Here is a 21,332-nt window from a genome sequence, read left to right as displayed (position 1 = left end):
AGAGACATTGTCAGCGAGAGGGTTGCACAGCACCTTCCCCCATTTCCCTAAGTGCATTGCATGGGGCTCTGGGAGGCGTGCACATTTGTCTGAAACACAAAGATCCACTGGCAATAAAAGGCGTAGGACCCCAGTTCGCATTTCTTAGAATTTGAGGAGGCACTCAGAGTTGTCTCGGGCGTGACTGTACCTTTCATAGGAGATGTGCTAATCCCCAAACCCTCTTCCTTTGTCCCAGTAATCTGTCCTAGGGCCTCTAGCAAGTTGTTTTCTGAAACAAAGCTTACCTGAACATCCTGTAAAATTGGTAACTTTTCAGTAGCAGTACAGTGCAGTATATAGCATTCCTGTTGCGCACAGCATCTAGATCCAAAAATTGCTTACTCTACCCCAGAAATTAGAATTCACCCAGTCAAACAGAGGGATCTATAAAGAGCATGGCAAGTAGTTAACATAAGCTACTTCCCCCAAGTTCTCTTGGTGCACTCTGCTGCTCTCTTTTAACAGAAGAATGCAACTGCAGGTCTTGCTTCTCAGCAAGGTACCTACATATAGAAACCTTGGTGCACTCTTACTAAATCTGCTGGAATGTGTCTTCTATTGTGCTCAAGGTGGTTGTGTATTTGGGGACTCAGGGAAGCAAGGGAGCAGTCTAATGCACTGCAGTGCTACGAGAGGCATGCCTTTTTCAGAAAAAAGTTCAGATTTTCTGCCAATCAGAAAAAAATAGCAATGCAATCAGGCCAAAGGCAGAACACACATGCCAGTGAGTCTCTGTGGCACAATTGGTTAGCGCGTTCGGCTGTTAACCGAAAAGACGCTGCTGTTTTTGGCACAAAGACACAGAGTGTTCCACTCAGTAAACCTGAGTCATTTCTCCCGTGTTCTCTGGGTTCAGCCTACTGTCCCCTTTTAACACAAGTGCGCAACTGTGGCTTTCTCCTCATAGCAAGTTATGCCTACACAGAGGACATTTGGTGCACTGTTGATGGGCTCTGTCCTCTACTAAATCCCCTGTGTTTGTGGATTAGGGGAGGTAGGGAAGTGCTTGATACCCTGATTTGCTGTGGGAAATAGAGCTATTTTAGAAATATTTTCAGGTTGCCTGGGAAGCATAAGCAAACAGCACACCAATCAGGCCCCAGTGTAAGCACTGCATGAGTCTCTGTGGCACAATCGGTTAGCGCGTATCGCTTACTCTACCCCAGAAATTAGAATTCACCCAGTCAAACAGAGGGATCTATAAAGAGCATGGCAAGTAGTTAACATAAGCTACTTCCCCCAAGTTCTCTTGGTGCACTCTGCTGCCCTCTTTTAACAGAAGAATGCAACTGCAGGTCTTGCTTCTCAGCAAGGTACCTACATATAGAAACCTTGGTGCACTCTTGCTAAATCTGCTGGAATGTGTCTTCTATTGTGCCCAAGGTGGTTGTGTATTTGGGGACTCAGGGAAGCAAGGGAGCAGTCTAATGCACTGCAGTGCTTAGAGAGGCATGCCCTTTTCAGAAAAAAGTTCAGGTTTTCTGCCAATCAGAAAAAAATAGCAATGCAATCAGGCCAAAGGCAGAACACACATGCCAGTGAGTCTCTGTGGCGCAATTGGTTAGCGCGTTCTGCTGTTAACCGAAAAGACGCTGCTGTTTTTGGCACAAAGACACAGAGTGTTCCACTCAGTAAACCTGAGTCATTTCTCCCGTGTTCTCTGGGTTCAGCCTACTGTCCCCTTTTAACACAAGTGCGCAACTGTGGCTTTCTCCTCATAGCAAGTTATGCCTACACAGAGGGCATTTGGTGCACTGTTGATGGGCTCTGTCCTCTACTAAATCCCCTGTGTTTGTGGATTAGGGGAGGTAGGGAAGTGCTTGATACCCTGATTTGCTGTGCGAAATAGAGCTATTTTAGAAATATTTTCAGGTTGCCTGGGAAGCATAAGCAAACAGCACACCAATCAGGCCCCAGTGTAAGCACTGCATGAGTCTCTGTGGCGCAATCGGTTAGCGAGTTCGGCTGTTAACCGAAAGGTTGGTGGTTCAAGCCCACCCAGGGACGATGCATTTTGGCTCAAAAATTCAGCATGACCAACTATGAACTTCTGTTTACCTCTCGCAGGTCTCGTCTGCTGACGTCCAAAAAATCCAATAAACTGCAAGCAATTCTTCTCGCTTGCTTTAGTTTTTCAAAACTTGCCATTCAATTCATAAACATCAAGACTTCATGGGAAGGGTTTGGCTGCAGCGTGTACTGATGCACAGAAGGAAGCTATCCTAGCCAGTCTACTTAAAGAAGCAATGAGGCTCTGCAGGTGCATGTACCTCTCCTACCTTTATTCTGTCATCAGACACACCAGGTGGACGGCCACTAGGACCTCGTGGCGCAATGGTAGGGCGTCTGACTCCAGATCAGAAGGTTGCGTGTTCAAATCACGTCGGGGGCATATTTGCTTTTCCCACTCTGAAATACAAAATTGCTCTTCAGTATCTCGTTATTTCAACCTGACTGCATCTTTGTGCTCTGGGACTAGTTGTTCTGGCGTTTCGAATGTAAGCTTTGCAGCAGGGAAGTATCATATTGACAGACACCCATGAAGGACATGGTCAACCTTTAAAGCAGGCCAATCTCTATGTTTTACTGGATGCAGCAGAAGTATTTCCTCTTTACCATCTCTTCAAGTGGGCCTGACTGATGTGCTGTTTTGTGCACGCTACGTGGGCTTTGTAAAGCATACCTCTGCCATTTGCATGGCCTCCTAGCGCTGTCAATATTTTCGTGTAATCGCTGAATGCTGCAGTGTCCTGGGAACTCTAGGTGTGACTAAAGGATATATGTTGGGGCCCCGAAAGGGGGTCGGCAGTCTAGTGGCAATGCCCATCACTTTGCAGTTTGGGTTTGTGAGTTCAGGTACCGGTCTGGTGTCGGAAACCTGTAAGCGCCCTCCCAATCAACTGTCGGTCCTGGATTGTGAGGATTTCCCCTTATACTGGTCTCAGTAGACACATTTCCATTTTACTTTTTCACTCTCGCATTGCCTATTTCTCTCTCTCTCATAGATACATTATAGACAAGAGAGACATTGTCAGCGAGAGGGCTTCACAGCACCTTCCCCCATTTCCCTAAGTGCATTGCAAGGGGCTCTGGGAGGCGTGCACATTTGTCTGAAACACAAAGATCCCCTAGCAATAAAAGGCGTAGGACCCCAGTTCGCATTTCTTAGAATTTGAGGAGGCACTCAGAGTTGTCTCGGGCGTGACTGTACCTTTCATAGGAGATGTGCTAATCCCCAAACCCTCTTCCTTTGTCCCAGTAATCTGTCCTAGGGCCTCTAGCAAGTTGTTTTCTGAAACAAAGCTTACCTGAACATCCTGTAAAATTGGTAACTTTTCAGTAGCAGTACAGTGCAGTATATAGCATTCCTGTTGCGCACAGCATCTAGATCCAAAAATTGCTTACTCTACCCCAGAAATTAGAATTCACCCAGTCAAACAGAGGGATCTATAAAGAGCATGGCAAGTAGTTAACATAAGCTACTTCCCCCAAGTTCTCTTGGTGCACTCTGCTGCCCTCTTTTAACAGAAGAATGCAACTGCAGGTCTTGCTTCTCAGCAAGGTACCTACATATAGAAACCTTGGTGCACTCTTGCTAAATCTGCTGGAATGTGTCTTCTATTGTGCCCAAGGTGGTTGTGTATTTGGGGACTCAGGGAAGCAAGGGAGCAGTCTAATGCACTGCAGTGCTACGAGAGGCATGCCTTTTTCAGAAAAAAGTTCAGGTTTTCTGCCAATCAGAAAAAAATAGCAATGCAATCAGGCCAAAGGCAGAACTCACATGCCAGTGAGTCTCTGTGGCACAATTGGTTAGCGCGTTCGGCTGTTAACCGAAAAGACGCTGCTGTTTTTGGCACAAAGACACAGAGTGTTCCACTCAGTAAACCTGAGTCATTTCTCCCGTGTTCTCTGGGTTCAGCCTACTGTCCCCTTTTAACACAAGTGCGCAACTGTGGCTTTCTCCTCATAGCAAGTTATGCCTACACAGAGGACATTTGGTGCACTGTTGATGGGCTCTGTCCTCTACTAAATCCCCTGTGTTTGTGGATTACGGGAGGTAGGGAAGTGCTTGATACCCTGATTTGCTGTGGGAAATAGAGCTATTTTAGAAATATTTTCAGGTTGCCTGGGAAGCATAAGCAAACAGCACACCAATCAGGCCCCAGTGTAAGCACTGCATGAGTCTCTGTGGCGCAATCGGTTAGCGCGTTCGGCTGTTAACCGAAAGATTGGTGGTTCAAGCCCACCCAGGGACGATGCATTTTGGCTCAAAAATTAAGCGTGACCAACTATGAACTTCTGTTTACCTCTCACAGGTCTCGTCTGCTGACGTCCAAAAAATCCAATAAACTGCAAGCAATTCTTCTCGCTTGCTTTAGTTTTTCAAAACTTGCCATTCAATTCATAAACATCAAGACTTCATGGGAAGGGTTTGGCTGCAGCGTGTACTGATGCACAGAAGGAAGCTATCCTAGCCAGTCTACTTAAAGAAGCAATGAGGCTCTGCAGGTGCATGTACGTCTCCTACCTTTATTCTGTCATCAGACACACCAGGTGGAGTGCCGCATGGACCTCGTGGCGCAATGGTAGCGCGTCTGACTCCAGATCCGAAGGTTTCGTGTTCAAATCACGTCGGGGTCATATTTGCTTTTCCCACTCTGAAATATAAAATTGCTCTTCAGTATCTCGTTATTTCAACCTGACTGCATCTTTGTGCTCTGGGCCTAGTTGTTCTGGCGTTTCGAATGTAAACTTTGCAGCAGGGAAGTATCATATTGACAGACACCCATGAAGGACATGGTCAACCTTTAACGCAGGCCAATCTCTATGTTTTACTGGATGCAGCAGAAGTATTTCCTCTTTACCATCTCTTCAAGTGGGCCTGACTGATGTGCTGTTTTGTGCACGCTACGTGGGCTTTGTAAAGCATACCTCTGCCATTTGCATGGCCTCCTAGCGCTGTCAATATTTTCGTGTAATCGCTGAATGCTGCACTGTCCTGGGAACTCTAGGTGTGACTAAAGGATATATACTGGGGCCCCGAAAGGGGGTCGGCAGTCTAGTGGCAATGCCCATCACTTTGCAGTTTTGGTTTGTGAGTTCAGGTACCGGTCTGGTGTCGGAAACCTGTAAGCGCCCTCCCAATCAACTGTCGGTCCTGGATTGTGAGGATTTCCCCTTATACTGGTCTCAGTAGACACATTTCCATTTTACTTTTTCACTCTCACATTGCCTATTTCTCTCTCTCTCATAGATACATTATAGACAAGAGAGACATTGTCAGCGAGAGGGTTGCACAGCACCTTCCCCCATTTCCCTAAGTGCATTGCATGGGGCTCTGGGAGGCGTGCACATTTGTCTGAAACACAAAGATCCACTGGCAATAAAAGGCGTAGGACCCCAGTTCGCATTTCTTAGAATTTGAGGAGGCACTCAGAGTTGTCTCGGGCGTGACTGTACCTTTCATAGGAGATGTGCTAATCCCCAAACCCTCTTCCTTTGTCCCAGTAATCTGTCCTAGGGCCTCTAGCAAGTTGTTTTCTGAAACAAAGCTTACCTGAACATCCTGTAAAATTGGTAACTTTTCAGTAGCAGTACAGTGCAGTATATAGCATTCCTGTTGCGCACAGCATCTAGATCCAAAAATTGCTTACTCTACCCCAGAAATTAGAATTCACCCAGTCAAACAGAGGGATCTATAAAGAGCATGGCAAGTAGTTAACATAAGCTACTTCCCCCAAGTTCTCTTGGTGCACTCTGCTGCTCTCTTTTAACAGAAGAATGCAACTGCAGGTCTTGCTTCTCAGCAAGGTACCTACATATAGAAACCTTGGTGCACTCTTACTAAATCTGCTGGAATGTGTCTTCTATTGTGCTCAAGGTGGTTGTGTATTTGGGGACTCAGGGAAGCAAGGGAGCAGTCTAATGCACTGCAGTGCTACGAGAGGCATGCCTTTTTCAGAAAAAAGTTCAGATTTTCTGCCAATCAGAAAAAAATAGCAATGCAATCAGGCCAAAGGCAGAACACACATGCCAGTGAGTCTCTGTGGCACAATTGGTTAGCGCGTTCGGCTGTTAACCGAAAAGACGCTGCTGTTTTTGGCACAAAGACACAGAGTGTTCCACTCAGTAAACCTGAGTCATTTCTCCCGTGTTCTCTGGGTTCAGCCTACTGTCCCCTTTTAACACAAGTGCGCAACTGTGGCTTTCTCCTCATAGCAAGTTATGCCTACACAGAGGACATTTGGTGCACTGTTGATGGGCTCTGTCCTCTACTAAATCCCCTGTGTTTGTGGATTAGGGGAGGTAGGGAAGTGCTTGATACCCTGATTTGCTGTGGGAAATAGAGCTATTTTAGAAATATTTTCAGGTTGCCTGGGAAGCATAAGCAAACAGCACACCAATCAGGCCCCTGTGTAAGAACTGCATGAGTCTCTGTGGCGCAATCGGTTAGCGCGTTCGGCTGTTAACCGAAAGGTTGGTGTTTCAAGCCCACCCAGGGACGGTGCATTTTGGCTCAAAAATTCAGCGTGACCAACTATGGACTTCTGTTTACCTCTCGCAGGTCTCGTCTGCTGACGTCCAAAAAATCCAATAAACTGCAAGCAATTCTTCTCGCTTGCTTTAGTTTTTCAAAACTTGCCATTCAATTCATAAACATCAAGACTTCATGGGAAGGGTTTGGCTGCAGCGTGTACTGATGCACAGAAGGAAGCTATCCTAGCCAGTCTACTTAAAGAAGCAATGAGGCTCTGCAGGTGCATGTACGTCTCCTACCTTTATTCTGTCATCAGACACACCAGGTGGACTGCCGCAAGGACCTCGTGGCGCAATGGTAGCGCGTCTGACTCCAGATCAGAAGGTTGCGTGTTCAAATCACGTCGGGGGGATATTTGCTTTTCCCAGTCTGAAATATAAAATTGCTCTTCAGTATCTCGTTATTTCAACCTGACTGCATCTTTGTGCTCTGGGCCTAGTTGTTCTGGCGTTTCGAATGTAAGCTTTGCAGCAGGGAAGTATCATATTGACAGACACCCATGAAGGACATGGTCAACCTTTAAAGCAGGCCAATCTCTATGTTTTACTGGATGCAGCAGAAGTATTTCCTCTTTACCATCTCTTCAAGTGGGCCTGACTGATGTGCTGTTTTGTGCACGCTACGTGGGCTTTGTAAAGCATACCTCTGCCATTTGCATGGCCTCCTAGCGCTGTCAATATTTTCGTGTAATCGCTGAATGCTGCACTGTCCTGGGAACTCTAGGTGTGACTAAAGGATATATGCTGGGGCCCCGAAAGGGGGTCGGCAGTCTAGTGGCAATGCCCATCACTTTGTAGTTTGGGTTTGTGAGTTCAGGTACCGGTCTGGTGTCGGAAACCTGTAAGTGCCCTCCCAATCAACTGTCGGTCCTGGATTGTGAGGATTTCCCCTTATACTGGTCTCAGTAGACACATTTCCATTTTACTTTTTCACTCTCGCATTGCCTATTTCTCTCTCTCTCATAGATACATTATAGACAAGAGAGACATTGTCAGCGAGAGGGTTGCACAGCACCTTCCCCCATTTCCCTAAGTGCATTGCATGGGGCTCTGGGAGGCGTGCACATTTGTCTGAAACACAAAGATCCACTGGCAATAAAAGGCGTAGGACCCCAGTTCGCATTTCTTAGAATTTGAGGAGGCACTCAGAGTTGTCTCGGGCGTGACTGTACCTTTCATAGGAGATGTGCTAATCCCCAAACCCTCTTCCTTTGTCCCAGTAATCTGTCCTAGGGCCTCTAGCAAGTTGTTTTCTGAAACAAAGCTTACCTGAACATCCTGTAAAATTGGTAACTTTTCAGTAGCAGTACAGTGCAGTATATAGCATTCCTGTTGCGCACAGCATCTAGATCCAAAAATTGCTTACTCTACCCCAGAAATTAGAATTCACCCAGTCAAACAGAGGGATCTATAAAGATCATGGCAAGTAGTTAACATAAGCTACTTCCCCCAAGTTCTCTTGGTGCACTCTGCTGCCCTCTTTTAACAGAAGAATGCAACTGCAGGTCTTGCTTCTCAGCAAGGTACCTACATATAGAAACCTTGGTGCACTCTTGCTAAATCTGCTGGAATGTGTCTTCTATTGTGCCCAAGGTGGTTGTGTATTTGGGGACTCAGGGAAGCAAGGGAGCAGTCTAATGCACTGCAGTGCTAAGAGAGGCATGCCTTTTTCAGAAAAAAGTTCAGGTTTTCTGCCAATCAGAAAAAAATAGCAATGCAATCAGGCCAAAGGCAGAGCACACATGCCAGTGAGTCTCTGTGGCACAATTGGTTAGCGCGTTCGGCTGTTAACCGAAAAGACGCTGCTGTTTTTGGCACAAAGACACAGAGTGTTCCACTCAGTAAACCTGAGTCATTTCTCCCGTGTTCTCTGGGTTCAGCCTACTGTCCCCTTTTAACACAAGTGCGCAACTGTGGCTTTCTCCTCATAGCAAGTTATGCCTACACAGAGGACATTTGGTGCACTGTTGATGGGCTCTGTCCTCTACTAAATCCCCTGTGTTTGTGGATTAGGGGAGGTAGGGAAGTGCTTGATACCCTGATTTGCTGTGGGAATTAGAGCTATTTTAGAAATATTTTCAGGTTGCCTGGGAAGCATAAGCAAACAGCACACCAATCAGGCCCCAGTGTAAGCACTGCATGAGTCTCTGTGGCGCAATCGGTTAGCGAGTTCGGCTGTTAACCGAAAGGTTGGTGGTTCAAGCCCACCCAGGGACGATGCATTTTGGCTCAAAAATTCAGCATGACCAACTATGAACTTCTGTTTACCTCTCGCAGGTCTCGTCTGCTGACGTCCAAAAAATCCAATAAACTGCAAGCAATTCTTCTCGCTTGCTTTAGTTTTTCAAAACTTGCCATTCAATTCATAAACATCAAGACTTCATGGGAAGGGTTTGGCTGCAGCGTGTACTGATGCACAGAAGGAAGCTATCCTAGCCAGTCTACTTAAAGAAGCAATGAGGCTCTGCAGGTGCATGTACGTCTCCTACCTTTATTCTGTCATCAGACACACCAGGTGGACGGCCACTAGGACCTCGTGGCGCAATGGTAGGGCGTCTGACTCCAGATCAGAAGGTTGCGTGTTCAAATCACGTCGGGGGCATATTTGCTTTTCCCACTCTGAAATACAAAATTGCTCTTCAGTATCTCGTTATTTCAACCTGACTGCATCTTTGTGCTCTGGGACTAGTTGTTCTGGCGTTTCGAATGTAAGCTTTGCAGCAGGGAAGTATCATATTGACAGACACCCATGAAGGACATGGTCAACCTTTAAAGCAGGCCAATCTCTATGTTTTACTGGATGCAGCAGAAGTATTTCCTCTTTACCATCTCTTCAAGTGGGCCTGACTGATGTGCTGTTTTGTGCACGCTACGTGGGCTTTGTAAAGCATACCTCTGCCATTTGCATGGCCTCCTAGCGCTGTCAATATTTTCGTGTAATCGCTGAATGCTGCAGTGTCCTGGGAACTCTAGGTGTGACTAAAGGATATATGTTGGGGCCCCGAAAGGGGGTCGGCAGTCTAGTGGCAATGCCCATCACTTTGCAGTTTGGGTTTGTGAGTTCAGGTACCGGTCTGGTGTCGGAAACCTGTAAGCGCCCTCCCAATCAACTGTCGGTCCTGGATTGTGAGGATTTCCCCTTATACTGGTCTCAGTAGACACATTTCCATTTTACTTTTTCACTCTCGCATTGCCTATTTCTCTCTCTCTCATAGATACATTATAGACAAGAGAGACATTGTCAGCGAGAGGGCTTCACAGCACCTTCCCCCATTTCCCTAAGTGCATTGCAAGGGGCTCTGGGAGGCGTGCACATTTGTCTGAAACACAAAGATCCCCTAGCAATAAAAGGCGTAGGACCCCAGTTCGCATTTCTTAGAATTTGAGGAGGCACTCAGAGTTGTCTCGGGCGTGACTGTACCTTTCATAGGAGATGTGCTAATCCCCAAACCCTCTTCCTTTGTCCCAGTAATCTGTCCTAGGGCCTCTAGCAAGTTGTTTTCTGAAACAAAGCTTACCTGAACATCCTGTAAAATTGGTAACTTTTCAGTAGCAGTACAGTGCAGTATATAGCATTCCTGTTGCGCACAGCATCTAGATCCAAAAATTGCTTACTCTACCCCAGAAATTAGAATTCACCCAGTCAAACAGAGGGATCTATAAAGAGCATGGCAAGTAGTTAACATAAGCTACTTCCCCCAAGTTCTCTTGGTGCACTCTGCTGCCCTCTTTTAACAGAAGAATGCAACTGCAGGTCTTGCTTCTCAGCAAGGTACCTACATATAGAAACCTTGGTGCACTCTTGCTAAATCTGCTGGAATGTGTCTTCTATTGTGCCCAAGGTGGTTGTGTATTTGGGGACTCAGGGAAGCAAGGGAGCAGTCTAATGCACTGCAGTGCTACGAGAGGCATGCCTTTTTCAGAAAAAAGTTCAGGTTTTCTGCCAATCAGAAAAAAATAGCAATGCAATCAGGCCAAAGGCAGAACTCACATGCCAGTGAGTCTCTGTGGCACAATTGGTTAGCGCGTTCGGCTGTTAACCGAAAAGACGCTGCTGTTTTTGGCACAAAGACACAGAGTGTTCCACTCAGTAAACCTGAGTCATTTCTCCCGTGTTCTCTGGGTTCAGCCTACTGTCCCCTTTTAACACAAGTGCGCAACTGTGGCTTTCTCCTCATAGCAAGTTATGCCTACACAGAGGACATTTGGTGCACTGTTGATGGGCTCTGTCCTCTACTAAATCCCCTGTGTTTGTGGATTAGGGGAGGTAGGGAAGTGCTTGATACCCTGATTTGCTGTGGGAAATAGAGCTATTTTAGAAATATTTTCAGGTTGCCTGGGAAGCATAAGCAAACAGCACACCAATCAGGCCCCAGTGTAAGCACTGCATGAGTCTCTGTGGCGCAATCGGTTAGCGCGTTCGGCTGTTAACCGAAAGATTGGTGGTTCAAGCCCACCCAGGGACGATGCATTTTGGCTCAAAAATTAAGCGTGACCAACTATGAACTTCTGTTTACCTCTCACAGGTCTCGTCTGCTGACGTCCAAAAAATCCAATAAACTGCAAGCAATTCTTCTCGCTTGCTTTAGTTTTTCAAAACTTGCCATTCAATTCATAAACATCAAGACTTCATGGGAAGGGTTTGGCTGCAGCGTGTACTGATGCACAGAAGGAAGCTATCCTAGCCAGTCTACTTAAAGAAGCAATGAGGCTCTGCAGGTGCATGTACGTCTCCTACCTTTATTCTGTCATCAGACACACCAGGTGGAGTGCCGCATGGACCTCGTGGCGCAATGGTAGCGCGTCTGACTCCAGATCCGAAGGTTTCGTGTTCAAATCACGTCGGGGTCATATTTGCTTTTCCCACTCTGAAATATAAAATTGCTCTTCAGTATCTCGTTATTTCAACCTGACTGCATCTTTGTGCTCTGGGCCTAGTTGTTCTGGCGTTTCGAATGTAAACTTTGCAGCAGGGAAGTATCATATTGACAGACACCCATGAAGGACATGGTCAACCTTTAACGCAGGCCAATCTCTATGTTTTACTGGATGCAGCAGAAGTATTTCCTCTTTACCATCTCTTCAAGTGGGCCTGACTGATGTGCTGTTTTGTGCACGCTACGTGGGCTTTGTAAAGCATACCTCTGCCATTTGCATGGCCTCCTAGCGCTGTCAATATTTTCGTGTAATCGCTGAATGCTGCACTGTCCTGGGAACTCTAGGTGTGACTAAAGGATATATACTGGGGCCCCGAAAGGGGGTCGGCAGTCTAGTGGCAATGCCCATCACTTTGCAGTTTTGGTTTGTGAGTTCAGGTACCGGTCTGGTGTCGGAAACCTGTAAGCGCCCTCCCAATCAACTGTCGGTCCTGGATTGTGAGGATTTCCCCTTATACTGGTCTCAGTAGACACATTTCCATTTTACTTTTTCACTCTCACATTGCCTATTTCTCTCTCTCTCATAGATACATTATAGACAAGAGAGACATTGTCAGCGAGAGGGTTGCACAGCACCTTCCCCCATTTCCCTAAGTGCATTGCATGGGGCTCTGGGAGGCGTGCACATTTGTCTGAAACACAAAGATCCACTGGCAATAAAAGGCGTAGGACCCCAGTTCGCATTTCTTAGAATTTGAGGAGGCACTCAGAGTTGTCTCGGGCGTGACTGTACCTTTCATAGGAGATGTGCTAATCCCCAAACCCTCTTCCTTTGTCCCAGTAATCTGTCCTAGGGCCTCTAGCAAGTTGTTTTCTGAAACAAAGCTTACCTGAACATCCTGTAAAATTGGTAACTTTTCAGTAGCAGTACAGTGCAGTATATAGCATTCCTGTTGCGCACAGCATCTAGATCCAAAAATTGCTTACTCTACCCCAGAAATTAGAATTCACCCAGTCAAACAGAGGGATCTATAAAGAGCATGGCAAGTAGTTAACATAAGCTACTTCCCCCAAGTTCTCTTGGTGCACTCTGCTGCTCTCTTTTAACAGAAGAATGCAACTGCAGGTCTTGCTTCTCAGCAAGGTACCTACATATAGAAACCTTGGTGCACTCTTACTAAATCTGCTGGAATGTGTCTTCTATTGTGCTCAAGGTGGTTGTGTATTTGGGGACTCAGGGAAGCAAGGGAGCAGTCTAATGCACTGCAGTGCTACGAGAGGCATGCCTTTTTCAGAAAAAAGTTCAGATTTTCTGCCAATCAGAAAAAAATAGCAATGCAATCAGGCCAAAGGCAGAACACACATGCCAGTGAGTCTCTGTGGCACAATTGGTTAGCGCGTTCGGCTGTTAACCGAAAAGACGCTGCTGTTTTTGGCACAAAGACACAGAGTGTTCCACTCAGTAAACCTGAGTCATTTCTCCCGTGTTCTCTGGGTTCAGCCTACTGTCCCCTTTTAACACAAGTGCGCAACTGTGGCTTTCTCCTCATAGCAAGTTATGCCTACACAGAGGACATTTGGTGCACTGTTGATGGGCTCTGTCCTCTACTAAATCCCCTGTGTTTGTGGATTAGGGGAGGTAGGGAAGTGCTTGATACCCTGATTTGCTGTGGGAAATAGAGCTATTTTAGAAATATTTTCAGGTTGCCTGGGAAGCATAAGCAAACAGCACACCAATCAGGCCCCTGTGTAAGAACTGCATGAGTCTCTGTGGCGCAATCGGTTAGCGCGTTCGGCTGTTAACCGAAAGGTTGGTGTTTCAAGCCCACCCAGGGACGGTGCATTTTGGCTCAAAAATTCAGCGTGACCAACTATGGACTTCTGTTTACCTCTCGCAGGTCTCGTCTGCTGACGTCCAAAAAATCCAATAAACTGCAAGCAATTCTTCTCGCTTGCTTTAGTTTTTCAAAACTTGCCATTCAATTCATAAACATCAAGACTTCATGGGAAGGGTTTGGCTGCAGCGTGTACTGATGCACAGAAGGAAGCTATCCTAGCCAGTCTACTTAAAGAAGCAATGAGGCTCTGCAGGTGCATGTACGTCTCCTACCTTTATTCTGTCATCAGACACACCAGGTGGACTGCCGCAAGGACCTCGTGGCGCAATGGTAGCGCGTCTGACTCCAGATCAGAAGGTTGCGTGTTCAAATCACGTCGGGGGGATATTTGCTTTTCCCAGTCTGAAATATAAAATTGCTCTTCAGTATCTCGTTATTTCAACCTGACTGCATCTTTGTGCTCTGGGCCTAGTTGTTCTGGCGTTTCGAATGTAAGCTTTGCAGCAGGGAAGTATCATATTGACAGACACCCATGAAGGACATGGTCAACCTTTAAAGCAGGCCAATCTCTATGTTTTACTGGATGCAGCAGAAGTATTTCCTCTTTACCATCTCTTCAAGTGGGCCTGACTGATGTGCTGTTTTGTGCACGCTACGTGGGCTTTGTAAAGCATACCTCTGCCATTTGCATGGCCTCCTAGCGCTGTCAATATTTTCGTGTAATCGCTGAATGCTGCACTGTCCTGGGAACTCTAGGTGTGACTAAAGGATATATGCTGGGGCCCCGAAAGGGGGTCGGCAGTCTAGTGGCAATGCCCATCACTTTGTAGTTTGGGTTTGTGAGTTCAGGTACCGGTCTGGTGTCGGAAACCTGTAAGCGCCCTCCCAATCAACTGTCGGTCCTGGATTGTGAGGATTTCCCCTTATACTGGTCTCAGTAGACACATTTCCATTTTACTTTTTCACTCTCGCATTGCCTATTTCTCTCTCTCTCATAGATACATTATAGACAAGAGAGACATTGTCAGCGAGAGGGTTGCACAGCACCTTCCCCCATTTCCCTAAGTGCATTGCATGGGGCTCTGGGAGGCGTGCACATTTGTCTGAAACACAAAGATCCACTGGCAATAAAAGGCGTAGGACCCCAGTTCGCATTTCTTAGAATTTGAGGAGGCACTCAGAGTTGTCTCGGGCGTGACTGTACCTTTCATAGGAGATGTGCTAATCCCCAAACCCTCTTCCTTTGTCCCAGTAATCTGTCCTAGGGCCTCTAGCAAGTTGTTTTCTGAAACAAAGCTTACCTGAACATCCTGTAAAATTGGTAACTTTTCAGTAGCAGTACAGTGCAGTATATAGCATTCCTGTTGCGCACAGCATCTAGATCCAAAAATTGCTTACTCTACCCCAGAAATTAGAATTCACCCAGTCAAACAGAGGGATCTATAAAGATCATGGCAAGTAGTTAACATAAGCTACTTCCCCCAAGTTCTCTTGGTGCACTCTGCTGCCCTCTTTTAACAGAAGAATGCAACTGCAGGTCTTGCTTCTCAGCAAGGTACCTACATATAGAAACCTTGGTGCACTCTTGCTAAATCTGCTGGAATGTGTCTTCTATTGTGCCCAAGGTGGTTGTGTATTTGGGGACTCAGGGAAGCAAGGGAGCAGTCTAATGCACTGCAGTGCTAAGAGAGGCATGCCTTTTTCAGAAAAAAGTTCAGGTTTTCTGCCAATCAGAAAAAAATAGCAATGCAATCAGGCCAAAGGCAGAGCACACATGCCAGTGAGTCTCTGTGGCACAATTGGTTAGCGCGTTCGGCTGTTAACCGAAAAGACGCTGCTGTTTTTGGCACAAAGACACAGAGTGTTCCACTCAGTAAACCTGAGTCATTTCTCCCGTGTTCTCTGGGTTCAGCCTACTGTCCCCTTTTAACACAAGTGCGCAACTGTGGCTTTCTCCTCATAGCAAGTTATGCCTACACAGAGGACATTTGGTGCACTGTTGATGGGCTCTGTCCTCTACTAAATCCCCTGTGTTTGTGGATTAGGGGAGGTAGGGAAGTGCTTGATACCCTGATTTGCTGTGGGAATTAGAGCTATTTTAGAAATATTTTCAGGTTGCCTGGGAAGCATAAGCAAACAGCACACCAATCAGGCCCCAGTGTAAGCACTGCATGAGTCTCTGTGGCGCAATCGGTTAGCGCGTTCGGCTGTTAACCGAAAGGTTGGTGGTTCAAGCCCACCCAGGGACGATGCATTTTGGCTCAAAAATTCAGCATGACCAACTACGAACTTCTGTTTACCTCTCGCAGGTCTCGTCTGCTGACGTCCAAAAAATCCAATAAACTGTAAGCAATTCTTCTCGCTTGCTTTAGTTTTTCAAAACTTGCCATTCAATTCATAAACATCAAGACTTCATGGGAAGGGTTTGGCTGCAGCGTGCACTGATGCACAGAAGGAAGCTATCCTTGCCAGTCTACTTAAAGAAGCAATGAGGCTCTGCAGGTGCATGTACGTCTCCTACCTTTATTCTGTCATCAGACACACCAGGTGGACTGCCACTAGGACCTCGTGGCGCAATGGTAGGGCGTCTGACTCCAGATCAGAAGGTTGCGTGTTCAAATCACGTCGGGGGTCATACTTCCTTTTCCCACTCTGAAATACAAAATTGCTCTTCAGTATCTCGTTATTTCAACCTGACTGCATCTTTGTGCTCTGGGCCTAGTTGTTCTGGCGTTTCGAATGTAAGCTTTGCAGCAGGGAAGTATCATATTGACAGACACCCATGAAGTACATGGTCAACCTTTAAAGCAGGCCAATCTCTATGTTTTACTGGATGCAGCAGAAGTATTTCCTCTTTACCATCTCTTCAAGTGGGCCTGACTGATGTGCTGTTTTGTGCACGCTACGTGGGCTTTGTAAAGCATACCTCTGCCATTTGCATGGCCTCCTAGCGCTGTCAATATTTTCGTGTAATCGCTGAATGCTGCACTGTCCTGGGAACTCTAGGTGTGACTAAAGGATATATGTTGGGGCCCCGAAAGGGGGTCGGCAGTCTAGTGGCAATGGGCATCACTTTGCAGTTTGGGTTTGTGAGTTCAGGTACCGGTCTGGTGTCGGAAACCTGTAAGCGCCCTCCCAATCAACTGTCGGTCCTGGATTGTGAGGATTTCCCCTTATACTGGTCTCAGTAGACAAATTTCCATTTTACTTTTTCACTCTCGCATTGCCTATTTCTCTCTCTCTCATAGATACATTATAGACAAGAGAGACATTGTCAGCGAGAGGGCTTCACAGCACCTTCCCCCATTTCCCTAAGTGCATTGCAAGGGGCTCTGGGAGGCGTGCACATTTGTCTGAAACACAAAGATCCACTGGCAATAAAAGGCGTAGGACCCCAGTTCGCATTTCTTAGAATTTGAGGAGGCACTCAGAGTTGTCTCGGGCGTGACTGTACCTTTCATAGGAGATGTGCTAATCCCCAAACCCTCTTCCTTTGTCCCAGTAATCTGTCCTAGGGCCTCTAGCAAGTTGTTTTCTGAAACAAAGCTTACCTGAACATCCTGTAAAATTGGTAACTTTTCAGTAGCAGTACAGTGCAGTATATAGCATTCCTATTGCGCACAGCATCTAGATCCAAAAATTGCTTACTCTACCCCAGAAATTAGAATTCACCCAGTCAAACAGAGGGATCTATAAAGATCATGGCAAGTAGTTAACATAAGCTACTTCCCCCAAGTTCTCTTGGTGCACTGTGCTGCCCTCTTTTAACAGAAGAATGCAACTGCAGGTCTTGCTTCTCAGCAAGGTACCTACATATAGAAACCTTGGTGCACTCTTGCTAAATCTGCTGGAATGTGTCTTCTATTGTGCCCAAGGTGGTTGTGTATTTGGGGACTCAGGGAAGCAAGGGAGCAGTCTAATGCACTGCAGTGCTAAGAGAGGCATGCCTTTTTCAGAAAAAAGTTCAGGTTTTCTGCCAATCAGAAAAAAATAGCAATGCAATCAGGCCAAAGGCAGAGCACACATCCCAGTGAGTCTCTGTGGCACAATTGGTTAGCGCGTTCAGCTGTTAACCGAAAAGACGCTGCTGTTTTTGGCACAAAGACACAGAGTGTTCCACTCAGTAAACCTGAGTCATTTCTCCCGTGTTCTCTGGGTTCAGCCTACTGTCCCCTTTTAACACAAGTGCGCAACTGTGGCTTTCTCCTCATAGCAAGTTATGCCTACACAGAGGACATTTGGTGCACTGTTGATGGGCTCTGTCCTCTACTAAATCCCCTGTGTTTGTGGATTAGGGGAGGTAGGGAAGTGCTTGATACCCTGATTTGCTGTGGGAATTAGAGCTATTTTAGAAATATTTTCAGGTTGCCTGGGAAGCATAAGCAAACAGCACACCAATCAGGCCCCAGTGTAAGCACTGCATGAGTCTCTGTGGCGCAATCGGTTAGCGCGTTCGGCTGTTAACCGAAAGGTTGGTGGTTCAAGCCCACCCAGGGACGATGCATTTTGGCTCAAAAATTCAGCATGACCAACTACGAACTTCTGTTTACCTCTCGCAGGTCTCGTCTGCTGACGTCCAAAAAATCCAATAAACTGTAAGCAATTCTTCTCGCTTGCTTTAGTTTTTCAAAACTTGCCATTCAATTCATAAACATCAAGACTTCATGGGAAGGGTTTGGCTGCAGCGTGCACTGATGCACAGAAGGAAGCTATCCTTGCCAGTCTACTTAAAGAAGCAATGAGGCTCTGCAGGTGCATGTACGTCTCCTACCTTTATTCTGTCATCAGACACACCAGGTGGACTGCCACTAGGACCTCGTGGCGCAATGGTAGGGCGTCTGACTCCAGATCAGAAGGTTGCGTGTTCAAATCACGTCGGGGGCATATTTGCTTTTCCCACTTTGAAATACAAAATTGCTCTTCAGTATCTCGTTATTTCAACCAGACTGCATCTTTGTGCTCTGGGCCTAGTTGTTCTGGCGTTTCGAATGTAAGCTTTGCAGCAGGGAAGTATCATATTGACAGACACCCATGAAGGACATGGTCAACCTTTAAAGCAGGCAAATCTCTATGTTTTACTGGATGCAGCAGAAGTATTTCCTCTTTACCATCTCTTCAAGTGGGCCTGACTGATGTGCTGTTTTGTGCACGCTACGTGGGCTTTGTAAAGCATACCTCTGCCATTTGCATGGCCTCCTAGCGCTGTCAATATTTTCGTGTAATCGCTGAATGCTGCACTGTCCTGGGAACTCTAGGTGTGACTAAAGGATATATGTTGGGGCCCCGAAAGGGGGTCGGCAGTCTAGTGGCAATGGGCATCACTTTGCAGTTTGGGTTTGTGAGTTCAGGTACCGGTCTGGTGTCGGAAACCTGTAAGCGCCCTCCCAATCAACTGTCGGTCCTGGATTGTGAGGATTTCCCCTTATACTGGTCTCAGTAGACAAATTTCCATTTTACTTTTTCACTCTCGCATTGCCTATTTCTCTCTCTCTCATAGATACATTATAGACAAGAGAGACATTGTCAGCGAGAGGGCTTCACAGCACCTTCCCCCATTTCCCTAAGTGCATTGCAAGGGGCTCTGGGAGGCGTGCACATTTGTCTGAAACACAAAGATCCACTGGCAATAAAAGGCGTAGGACCCCAGTTCGCATTTCTTAGAATTTGAGGAGGCACTCAGAGTTGTCTCGGGCGTGACTGTACCTTTCATAGGAGATGTGCTAATCCCCAAACCCTCTTCCTTTGTCCCAGTAATCTGTCCTAGGGCCTCTAGCAAGTTGTTTTCTGAAACAAAGCTTACCTGAACATCCTGTAAAATTGGTAACTTTTCAGTAGCAGTACAGTGCAGTATATAGCATTCCTGTTGCGCACAGCATCTAGATCCAAAAATTGCTTACTCTACCCCAGAAATTAGAATTCACCCAGTCAAACAGAGGGATCTATAAAGAGCATGGCAAGTAGTTAACATAAGCTACTTCCCCCAAGTTCTCTTGGTGCACTCTGCTGCCCTCTTTTAACAGAAGAATGCAACTGCAGGTCTTGCTTCTCAGCAAGGTACCTACATATAGAAACCTTGGTGCACTCTTGCTAAATCTGCTGGAATGTGTCTTCTATTGTACCCAAGGTGGTTGTGTATTTGGGGACTCAGGGAAGCAAGGGAGCAGTCTAATGCACTGCAGTGCTACGAGAGGCATGCCTTTTTCAGAAAAAAGTTCAGATTTTCTGCCAATCAGAAAAAAATAGCAATGCAATCAGGCCAAAGGCAGAACACACATGCCAGTGAGTCTCTGTGGCACAATTGGTTAGCGCGTTCGGCTGTTAACCGAAAAGACGCTGCTGTTTTTGGCACAAAGACACAGAGTGTTCCACTCAGTAAACCTGAGTCATTTCTCCCGTGTTCTCTGGGTTCAGCCTACTGTCCCCTTTTAACACAAGTGCGCAACTGTGGCTTTCTCCTCATAGCAAGTTATGCCTACACAGAGGACATTTGGTGCACTGTTGATGGGCTCTGTCCTCTACTAAATCCCCTGTGTTTGTGGATTAGGGGAGGTAGGGAAGTGCTTGATACCCTGATTTGCTGTGGGAAATAGAGCTATTTTAGAAATATTTTCAGGTTGCCTGGGAAGCATAAGCAAACAGCACACCAATCAGGCCCCTGTGTAAGAACTGCATGAGTCTCAGTGGCGCAATCGGTTAGCGCGTTCGGCTGTTAACCGAAAGGTTGGTGTTTCAAGCCCACCCAGGGACGGTGCATTTTGGCTCAAAAATTCAGCGTGACCAACTATGGACTTCTGTTTACCTCTCGCAGGTCTCGTCTGCTGACGTCCAAAAAATCCAATAAACTGCAAGCAATTCTTCTCGCTTGCTTTAGTTTTTCAAAACTTGCCATTCAATTCATAAACATCAAGACTTCATGGGAAGGGTTTGGCTGCAGCGTGTACTGATGCAAAGAAGGAAGCTATCCTAGCCAGTCTACTTAAAGAAGCAATGAGGCTCTGCAGGTGCATGTACGTCTCCTACCTTTATTCTGTCATCAGACACACCAGGTGGACTGCCGCAAGGACCTCGTGGCGCAATGGTAGCGCGTCGGACTCCAGATCAGAAGGTTTCGTGTTCAAATCACGTCGGGGGCATATTTGCTTTTCCCAGTCTGAAATATAAAATTGCTCTTCAGTATCTCGTTATTTCAACCTGTCTGCATCTTTGTGCTCTGGGCCTAGTTGTTCTGGCGTTTCGAATGTAAGCTTTGCAGCAGGGAAGTATCATATTGACAGACACCCATGAAGGACATGGTCAACCTTTAAAGCAGGCCAATCTCTATGTTTTACTGGATGCAGCAGAAGTATTTCCTCTTTACCATCTCTTCAAGTGGGCCTGACTGATGTGCTGTTTTGTGCACGCTACGTGGGCTTTGTAAAGCATACCTCTGCCATTTGCATGGCCTCCTAGCACTGTCAATATTTTCGTGTAATCGCTGAATGCTGCACTGTCCTGGGAACTCTAGGTGTGACTAAAGGATATATGCTGGGGCCCCGAAAGGTGGTCGGCAGTCTAGTGGCAATGCCCATCACTTTGCAGTTTGGGTTTGTAAGTTCAGGTCCCGGTCTGGTGTCAGAAAACTGTAAGCGCCCTCCCAATCAACTGTCGGTCCTGGATTGTGAGGATTTCCCCTTATTCTGGTCTCAGTAGACACATTTCCATTTTACTTTTTCACTCTCGCATTGCCTATTTCTCTCTCTCTCATAGATACATTATAGACAAGAGAGACATTGTCAGCGAGAGGGTTGCACAGCACCTTCCCCCATTTCCCTAAGTGCATTGCATGGGGCTCTGGGAGGCGTGCACATTTGTCTGAAACACAAAGATCCACTGGCAATAAAAAGCGTAGGACCCCAGTTCGCATTTCTTAGAATTTGTGGAGGCACTCTGAGTTGTCTCGGGCGTGACTGTACCTTTCATAGGAGATGTGCTAATCCCCAAACCCTCTTCCTTTGTCCCAGTAATCTGTCCTAGGGCCTCTAGCAAGTTGTTTTCTGAA

General features: G+C 46.5%; 14 non-coding genes across 14 annotated transcripts; all 14 read left to right on the top strand.

Annotated features, from left to right (window-relative positions):
• Positions 1 to 1,975: 1,975 nt before the first annotated feature.
• On the top strand, positions 1,976 to 2,049 carry TRNAN-GUU (transfer RNA asparagine (anticodon GUU)). Its single transcript has one exon. It is a non-coding gene; the product is annotated as a tRNA-Asn (tRNA).
• Positions 2,050 to 2,362: 313 nt separating this feature from the next.
• On the top strand, positions 2,363 to 2,434 carry TRNAW-CCA (transfer RNA tryptophan (anticodon CCA)). The gene has a single exon. It is a non-coding gene; the product is annotated as a tRNA-Trp (tRNA).
• Positions 2,435 to 4,224: 1,790 nt separating this feature from the next.
• TRNAN-GUU (transfer RNA asparagine (anticodon GUU)) lies at positions 4,225 to 4,298 on the top strand. Its single transcript has one exon. It is a non-coding gene; the product is annotated as a tRNA-Asn (tRNA).
• Positions 4,299 to 6,473: 2,175 nt separating this feature from the next.
• Positions 6,474 to 6,547, top strand: TRNAN-GUU (transfer RNA asparagine (anticodon GUU)). Its single transcript has one exon. It is a non-coding gene; the product is annotated as a tRNA-Asn (tRNA).
• Positions 6,548 to 6,860: 313 nt separating this feature from the next.
• TRNAW-CCA (transfer RNA tryptophan (anticodon CCA)) lies at positions 6,861 to 6,934 on the top strand. The gene has a single exon. It is a non-coding gene; the product is annotated as a tRNA-Trp (tRNA).
• Positions 6,935 to 8,722: 1,788 nt separating this feature from the next.
• TRNAN-GUU (transfer RNA asparagine (anticodon GUU)) lies at positions 8,723 to 8,796 on the top strand. The gene has a single exon. It is a non-coding gene; the product is annotated as a tRNA-Asn (tRNA).
• Positions 8,797 to 9,109: 313 nt separating this feature from the next.
• Positions 9,110 to 9,181, top strand: TRNAW-CCA (transfer RNA tryptophan (anticodon CCA)). Its single transcript has one exon. It is a non-coding gene; the product is annotated as a tRNA-Trp (tRNA).
• Positions 9,182 to 10,971: 1,790 nt separating this feature from the next.
• Positions 10,972 to 11,045, top strand: TRNAN-GUU (transfer RNA asparagine (anticodon GUU)). The gene has a single exon. It is a non-coding gene; the product is annotated as a tRNA-Asn (tRNA).
• Positions 11,046 to 13,220: 2,175 nt separating this feature from the next.
• On the top strand, positions 13,221 to 13,294 carry TRNAN-GUU (transfer RNA asparagine (anticodon GUU)). Its single transcript has one exon. It is a non-coding gene; the product is annotated as a tRNA-Asn (tRNA).
• Positions 13,295 to 13,607: 313 nt separating this feature from the next.
• TRNAW-CCA (transfer RNA tryptophan (anticodon CCA)) lies at positions 13,608 to 13,681 on the top strand. Its single transcript has one exon. It is a non-coding gene; the product is annotated as a tRNA-Trp (tRNA).
• A 1,788-nt stretch (positions 13,682 to 15,469) lies between these two features.
• On the top strand, positions 15,470 to 15,543 carry TRNAN-GUU (transfer RNA asparagine (anticodon GUU)). Its single transcript has one exon. It is a non-coding gene; the product is annotated as a tRNA-Asn (tRNA).
• Positions 15,544 to 15,856: 313 nt separating this feature from the next.
• TRNAW-CCA (transfer RNA tryptophan (anticodon CCA)) lies at positions 15,857 to 15,929 on the top strand. The gene has a single exon. It is a non-coding gene; the product is annotated as a tRNA-Trp (tRNA).
• A 1,790-nt stretch (positions 15,930 to 17,719) lies between these two features.
• Positions 17,720 to 17,793, top strand: TRNAN-GUU (transfer RNA asparagine (anticodon GUU)). The gene has a single exon. It is a non-coding gene; the product is annotated as a tRNA-Asn (tRNA).
• A 313-nt stretch (positions 17,794 to 18,106) lies between these two features.
• On the top strand, positions 18,107 to 18,178 carry TRNAW-CCA (transfer RNA tryptophan (anticodon CCA)). Its single transcript has one exon. It is a non-coding gene; the product is annotated as a tRNA-Trp (tRNA).
• Positions 18,179 to 21,332: the final 3,154 nt, after the last annotated feature.

The sequence above is a fragment of the Ambystoma mexicanum genome, chromosome 11 (genome assembly GCF_040938575.1).
Source record: "Ambystoma mexicanum isolate Mex_15411 chromosome 11, UKY_AmexF1_1, whole genome shotgun sequence".
NCBI lineage: Eukaryota > Metazoa > Chordata > Amphibia > Caudata > Ambystomatidae > Ambystoma > Ambystoma mexicanum.
The sequence above is the reverse complement of the archived record's forward strand: the minus strand, read 5'-3'. Positions and strand labels throughout refer to the sequence as shown.